Here is an 8509-nt window from a genome sequence, read left to right on the forward strand (position 1 = left end):
TTCTTTGTTTTGTGTCCTCATCCGGCTTTGGTTTTGGTTCCATGCTGATAAGATGCCAGTAAGCGGATTTGTTGTTTGTTTCTCTTGTCCCTGTTCGCAGATTATATACTCCGACAGTGTAAGATGAAGGATGCAAAGGGAGACAAAGACAAATGTGGATCAGCTTCAGCTGTAGAGCCCTGGTGTCGGTAGGAACTCATCGTCTCGCTCGTGGACACAGCTCAGACGTTTTATCACCGTGCAGCTCCCCGCTGATCGTCTCTCATGAGCAGAATAATATTATTCCTGACTATTTTTAACTCTTTAAAGTCTGGGCCTCATGCCCTTTTTCACCCCGGGACTCATAAAGTTCAGCCCTTGATTTCTCGTCTCTGAACGCTTGATTTATCCACAGAATTGATTTTCTCCTCTCGCTCCGTCACACCTGGGAGCTGCTCTGCGCCGCCAGGAAAAACACTCCACGGACGCTGAAACTTGAGGACGTAAAGTTTTAAGAGACTCGTGGTCAGTTTGAGCACATAAAGGTCGTGTCCCGGCAGCAAACACTTGGCAAAGATACCGTATGTTAATTTGGGTTGTTATGGTTTTACAGATCACAACCGCACAGTTCTGATTGACTCTCACGGCTCTCATTAACATGTTCAGGCTACTACAAGCCCGATTCCAAAAAGTCTGCAGAAGCTAAATAAAATCAGAATACAGTAATTTTCAATTCTGTTATTCTGTCATTATTTTGGAATCGGGATTGTGTTTATTTTTTTAGCAAAGATTCTCTCAAACCTCCGCTCTGTGCCATCTGCTCAGCTCCGACAAAGTTAAATGCTAGCTGGTGAACAATGTGGAGCGTTTAGAGGCTAAAGAGCCAAAAAAAAGAGACCGAAAATGGAGTGAAAAGCAAAGTGCCCACTGGACTTAAAGTCATCGTGTGGACACAAACATGATCGCACATGAATGCTAAAGTTGCTGGATGTGTAAATAGTGTTTGTCAAGAAGTTTGCCTCGTCAGCTGTTTAAGGTGATGTTTTGTCGCTGTTGTCCCTCCAGCTCAAATATGGCGACATGCTACCTGTCTTTCTTCCATCGCTCTGAATGTCTCTTCACTCAGTGTTAAACTAAGGAGGTAACGGCGTCATGCTTTGACGTCTCAAACCAGGAACTGGGTTTTTCCTGTCTACACATCAACACCGGAGTTTCTGAGCTGTCTCGTTTTCACTGACCTGAAAGCAGTTTGTGCACGGATGAAAGGCCAAAAAAGGGGAACTGTGTACATGAAGACTAGGCAACAGTTTGTCTGCATGAAGTCAAATGGAACATTATTCTTTCTCAGTTGTGTCCTGTGTGCTGTACAGAGTGCGCCAGCATTTTGTCATGTCTTTATTAATACATCTGCTTTCATTTGATGTGATGCAAGACAGACTCACAGCAGTCTTGGCTTTCGCTGTGATTTATCACGTAAAGTGACTGCCAGAGAAATGGTCCTGACTTGTTTTGATCTGTTTCAGATAATTGGCTCAATAATCACTGATCGTTGGAGTGGCTTTGCCCAGAGTAAATAATGGACGCATGCAGGTCAACTGAAACGCTCCAGCCATTTCCAATCAAGTTATTTGTGAACATGATTTGATTTAAGAATGCGAAACCGTCATGCTCTGTAATTATTTCATGGCTTTGATGCAAAACACTTTTTATCTATTACATTCCTCAAGGATTTTGTCCCAATAAAGGCCGACGGAGTCAGCCGGGTCAGACCGTCACCCGGTGTGAACCTGCAGAGGGTAAGCAGGTACAAACAGTGGGTGGATGTATGATTGCATTGCTTCAACCGGCAGTGGAAAGTAGGAAAATTGTGCTTTTTTTTTGTTGGAAAAGGTTAAACTTGTCATTATTGACGGATTACAGTTTATTCTCCTGCATCGTCAGATCTGTTTGAAATCTGATGGATCAGAGGAAGAATGTCTTTAAACTCGACCTTTTCATGTCTCTAAAAGTGACTCAAACAGCTTCTGGGGAGCTAAAATCACTCTTAATACAGCCGGGGTCACCAGTAAACATCGTGTTTTTAGGGGGTCACATGGGCCCATCGTCCCCAAAAGGTCAGGGGTCCCTAAACCAGAGCTTCAGATTGAAGTAAATAAGACTTTTCAGACCCTGCAGCCCATTCATGGTCCCCAGAAGATGGATCCTTTGTGCTTTGATGAGCCTTTTGCTTTTGCTCTAGTGCCACCACAAGGTGGACGTTCTGTGGTTTTAATTGTGGGGATCCCTCTTTTCTCTAGCGCCATCATCAGGAATCAGCGATACCTGCGAATTTAGTGACATTTCCCATCAGCCTCAGCTGTTGTTTATGTTAGGGCTAGCAAATGTTAGCATGCTAGCACACTAAACTATACAATGATGGTGAAGATGTTAGCATTTTGTTCAAAGTGCAGATTTAGGTTTCTCATAGAGCTGCTAGCTAGTCGTGTTGAATATAACATTTTCCTGGGTCCAGACCTTTGAACCCGCCCACTCCACTGAGGAGACTCAGTGGTCTGGCGCCACAGGGGACTAGCGATTAGCCAATCAGTGCCACGGGCGGGACTGAGGCTGGAATCGAGGACTACTATTCAGGCTGTTCTACACCTCCATCATGGTTTGCTTTCACTTGTCTCTGCTCAGATTCAGGTGGATATTTTGGTCTGCAGCGGCTGGTTAGGGAAAACCCCCTCCCCCACAGACCTCGGTCAGAGTGGATGCAGAAACAGACTGAAGATGGAAACAATGTGATGAGTCGACAGCTCTGTCTGACATGAGACAAAACTTATGTTTGGCAGCAGAACACAGGAGCTGCTTTTCTCGGCTGTCATGGCTTCCTATAATAAATATTTGTAGATCAGAGGATCAGGAGAGCAGGAGGATCTGATCTGGTGCCTCACTGTGCACCTTTTACATGTCTGTGCCTGGGGGCCCATCGTCCTATAATGTGCACATGCAGGGGGGCCACTGCTCCGAATGACCCCTTTGTGTGTGTGTGTGTGTGTGTGTGTGTGTGTGTGTGTGTGTTTACATTGCAGACCCCCGGGGTTAGAGGTGTCAGTCTTGACTCACCGTCTCCGACAGCGAGTCAGAGCTCGTTTCTGGCCACATAATCTCTGTGAGGAGGAGCTCAGGGCAGCGAAGATGGAGAGGAAGTGTGTGTGAATGTGTATGCGGGCGTTTGTGGTGAATTCCGTGCGTGTGTGGCTGCGCTCATGTGGGAACCTGTGAAGTGTGTGTATGAGGGAATGTGAGCGCATTGTGGCAGGTTAGTATTGACTCGCGCTCAGTTCCTGTTGCAGACTTCACATGGGGCTCGAGTTACCGAGCTGCTCGAGGTTACTGCATTCTCACACCTCAAAAACACTTACTCACATACACACACACTCTCACACACACACACAGGTTGCACTTCCGCATACTGTGCTTATCTTTATTTCCTCCTTTTGCGACTTGTTTGATTTTCTGGTTCTTTCAGGCGTTTCTTGCTCCGTGCTGTTGTTCATTACTCTCTCGCCTTACCTCACTCGCGTCTCTCTCAGGACAATCACGGCGTTCCCAGGCCTGCCATTGTCTCGTTGCACATTACAAAGCAGCCAAGGCATTTCAGTGTGGTAACAGGCCAATTCAAGGTGTCATCCTACACCCTGAAGCGTCAGATCTCTTGGCTTACCATTCCCCCTGTGTTTGTGTGCGTGTGTTTGCATCTTAAGCATGCAAAGAGATGACGTCTTGCATCCTCCCGAGGGCTGGAGACAGCCTGTAAACGCTGAGGAGCGAGCGCTGCCTGTGCAGTTGTTCATGTGTGTGTTTGCGTTTCAAGGATGCAATCCAATCTGCCTCACAGTGTTGCGTCTCTGTCCTCTTGGCCTCACCTGAGGTTATGAGGTGGAGGTTCCCACAGCTTCAGTCGCAGCTCGCCGCTCGTGTAACACACAGTAATCACACTGACCTCACGGCCGAACATGTGAACCAACCTGAAGCCAATGAGAAATGCCAAAAACATGATGATATGGAGGCAGACGTCGTGAATTCTCATGAAAACTGATTTCCTTCTACTCCCAAACACTATTTATGTTCAAAGCTCAGTCTAAGAGAAAAAGCAGCCTGCTTTTGGCTTCGTTAGCCGAGCGGTGGTTAAAAGTTTGATTTGCGTGGGAAAGCACCACATTTGATCCCTATATAACCATCATATGAATTTAATTACCAAGAGTTATAGATGAGACAATGTTACAAAGGAATAAAACAATTTTATGTTTATTTCAGAGATTTTTATTGCCTGCTTAAATGCAAAAACATACATGTAATGAACAAGACCACAAATGACATCCACAAAATATGGAGGAAATCAATTAAGTTGTTGTCCTGCGTTTCAGTTTCTCTAGCAAGTGGTCTAAAAATGGCTGCCAGAGCCTATAAAATCTTTGGGATGCTGTGGTTGAGTGCTTCAGCTTCTTAAACTCTAACGCACCATCACGTTCCCAACCCAGTGCCTGTGTGGAGTAAACGATTTTCCAATTAAATGAAAGAAGAAAACACATATTATCGCCTTATAAAGTTCATATGCTGAACCTGTTAGCAAACCTATTTGCACCCCCAGCTGATTTGGAGCAACATTAGCATCTGAAGCCGTGTTTCTGGCCACATCATGAACGACAAACCATTCTGATCTCATTTGTTCACCAACTAGTTGCTCACTTTGGCTCCAGAGTTAGCGGGTAATCAGAGCCTTTGTGCTGATGACACCACTGACGTAACCCCTTTTGCAGGGACGAGACCTTCTGCATTTTACACATGGAATTTCAGAGAGTTGATCCCTCCCTGTTGGCCCACACCTACACGGTAATCAAATAGTTTGAACCCTTCCTGAACTCAGAGTGTCTGGGGAAGGTCGAGAGAGGCTGACAAACTGTGCTCCTCTTGTATCTGAAACTTATTTTGAAAAGAGTGAATCTGGTAATTTATAACTTTAACCCTCTCTGGAGTTTTTGATGCTAAATTAGTTTCCTCTAAAGATGTACTGCAGGTCAACCCCGATTCCAAAAACATTGGGACATAAAGAACAGAATGTGATAACTTGCTAATCCTTTTTGACAAACAGTACAAAGACAGTATATTTAATGTTTGAGCTCATCAGCTTCATCTGCTTGTTGTGAATTTGATGCAGCAACATGTTTCAAACCAGGTGGGACAGGAGCAATCAAGGATGAAGCTGATCAGATGAAACAACCTGAAAAAGGTCAGTCAGTCTTAGGTTGAACTGCAGCCTCTGGTGGGTCACACTGCACAATGGGCACTGCTTCTTATTAAGTGCTGACGAGGCAAGAACGGCTGATCAAACTCAAAGTATAAAGACGTGATAAGAGCATGATTGAATCCAGAGAAAGTGGGAAATGGAAAGAAAACTTCTATAGGGCCAACACATATGCTGGAAAGCGATGATAAAATACGCCAGTGCCACGTAAATTGATATTGTTTCTCGTGCTTTTGGTTTAATCTCAGACACATCACGTATTGGGCCCTTGGGGGCTTGGATCAGCCCGTCCTATGGTGTGACGACTATCGCTTAGCTCCACAAAGTACCCCCCCAAAAAAGCTCTGTGGTTGAAATCAGATTGGTTTCCATCCAACATGTTGTTCCACTGCTGAACAGCGTGTTGTAATTGTCCTCCATGGACACTGGAAACTATTTTGAGGTCATGGAGTAGGACGGGGCCAATTTATGTCCCCGAGCTGCAATATAATCCCATTTCTACACTTTTTGTAACTTTATGGAACGCATGCCAGGCATTTAACACACTCAACAGGGCCATTATTTCAGCTTTCATCTCACCCCCGCATGGATTTATAGTATTTGTGTTTCTCTCAGATTAGCAAAGCCCTCTTAAAGCTTCTTCAAATCAGTGGCTTGTCATGTTGTCCAACACCAGTATGATTGAGGGTTGTTTGTACATTTGGTTTAGTCTTGCCAGCATTGTTTGCTAGATGTTTTCTGTAAAGTCCTATCACAGTTTTCTTCCATCACTGAATGGCCAAACCCTAAGACTTTCGCATGGTATATGCAACTCACGCATATGTCTCCCATTTGTTGCATATGTCTGTGGGTTAAAAGAAGGTCAACCAAAGAGGGATTGCTCTTGGACTATAAAGCTTTATAATTAATTTGAAACACATACATTTTTTTTCTTGTTTTAATGAGTTGATCTCAGACTGAAAACATATGAATCCAGAGGTTGAAATCCATTCAATGTGAAATATAATGTAAGTAAAATCCTAAGTTAGTGTATAACAAGTCAGTACTCTAGTCCTCAAAGGTATGACCAGGAAGGATTTATATATATTTATATATTATAACTACACTTAACATTAATGTGGACACTAATTAATCACACTTAACATTAATGTGGACACTAATTAATCAGTCTTGCTGCTGCTAAAGGTAGAAGAAATGTTGGTAGCTTTATGTACTGCTGGGTAGATTGTAAATTTTCCCCTCATTGAATAATAAAGTAGAATAATCCATAATAATACATAATAATGTATTATGTTTTGTATTATGAGTAATATTTTGCAAAGTAACTATTAACTGAGGTTATGAAATTCATGAAATTGATTAAAGGGTACAATATACTCAAGTACAGTACTTAACAATATGCATTTGCTCCATCAAGTAGCTCTAACTGACATTGATGGCCACTTCACTGCCTGTAAGCAAATCAGATTTTGATTTTGAAAGTGCTAACATTTACTATCTTAGAAAACTTAACTTCTGTTAAACAAAAAAGAAATTTACTTGGAATATAGTATAGATGGCGTCAAACTACAGTCAAAATACAGAGACTTATTGCTCAAGATAAGCTAACGTTAGCTTAAAAACGTTAGCTTACCAAGCTAGCGCTACTGCAGCTCAAAAAGGTAGGTAGCCACTAACGAAGTCTCACAGATAGTTATGATAACAAGTCTGGTAAGCAATTAATGCTAATTTAAAGGAATATGAAGTTGCGCCATCAATCGCACCTTGGTAAGCAAATTCAGATTTTAATGGTCACTATAAAAACATTTACTCTCTTGAAAACTTTTGCATTACCTAAAAACAATAATTGAGCTAGCGTTAGCTTAAAAAACGTTAGCTTGACAGGCTAATGCTATTGCAGCTCACAACTGCTAGTGCAGCTAACGGTAGCCATTAGCTAGCAGCTAGCAAAAAGACAACTAAGATATCTCTATTTGTATTGTGACCATAATTTAATCAGTTGTCAAAGACAGTATTTCCCAGGTACATTTTAAATACTGAATTGGCATTTTTTAGGGTGATAGCATGTGCAGTATTTGTTCCTTTCCCACTTCAAGGATTGGTGAGAAATGTCTGGTGATTGCAGCTGAACACATGGACCAAGAGAAGTTTGAGCCAGCCTACAAAATGCTAATGGAGCGACCTGCCCTGCCAGCATGGTGGAGGCTTCAGGTATGTATATTAAATGTGTTTCTACTCGTTTATTTTGTTTTTGCAGAGTCAAATATACACACTAGAAAGATGAAGAAACTGGAGTACTTATTTGGAAAACAGGTACAATAGTTTCTACCTTAGTTAAATTGACTATAAAATTCATGCTCAAACTATTAGAGAGGTGTTGAGTGAATTAAGTTCACATGTGAGAACTTCCGTTATTTTGCTTATTAAAACAAATTTCTCATTTACTCTTTCTCCAAGCCCAACAGTTGCTCGATGGTTAATATTTTTATGGTTTAATGCATATTCAACTATACAATCCTGTAAGAACATTACAGTTCATAAATCAGATTTCCAGTTAAAGACCCTGCACACCCTGCGAGGTGTTTCCACTTATTCTGGCTAATTAGATCTTTACTGGGGCAGAAGTTGGGCAGAGCTCTACTGGGAATTATGTGAGGTCCACCAGACTCCATGTACCAGTAAGAACAATTAGATCCTCCTGTTAAAGAGGCCTGCGCAGAGGTCTAATCAGCCTCAGTAATTACACTCACCTGTGTGAGTTGACTATAGCTGTGCAGGGAAGTTTGAAGCTTTAGGTTTGTTACATATTTTTCCAACTCAACCTGGACAGCTGTGCACGTAGCAGTAGTTATTTTATACATAGTAAGATAGGGTAGAAGGTAGTCCTTTATTTGCTCATCGGACGGAGAAAACATCTTAAAATCACATTGATCATGCTCATATCTCTGTAGGCATCATGAGCACTCCTCAGGACTGTGTGACAGTAACCGTGGTAAGCAGGTGTTTTAGTCCACCGCTATAGCGGTTGTCTCGACTTGATTACCACCGACTGTATTGTCTTACAAAACTTACACTTACAGAAACAACCAGTGGACTTTATGTGTAGCAGAATCTGTCGCTCAGTGAATGAGCAGCGCTTGTGCCACTGATCCACTCCTCTACTGAGCAGCGCTGCGCTGCTCCCTGCACATTTCCATCCATTAAATTTTTTAAAAACACCCCAGATAAAATGACTCTCCA

Source organism: Chaetodon auriga, chromosome 24 (assembly GCF_051107435.1).
Source record: "Chaetodon auriga isolate fChaAug3 chromosome 24, fChaAug3.hap1, whole genome shotgun sequence".
NCBI lineage: Eukaryota > Metazoa > Chordata > Actinopteri > Chaetodontiformes > Chaetodontidae > Chaetodon > Chaetodon auriga.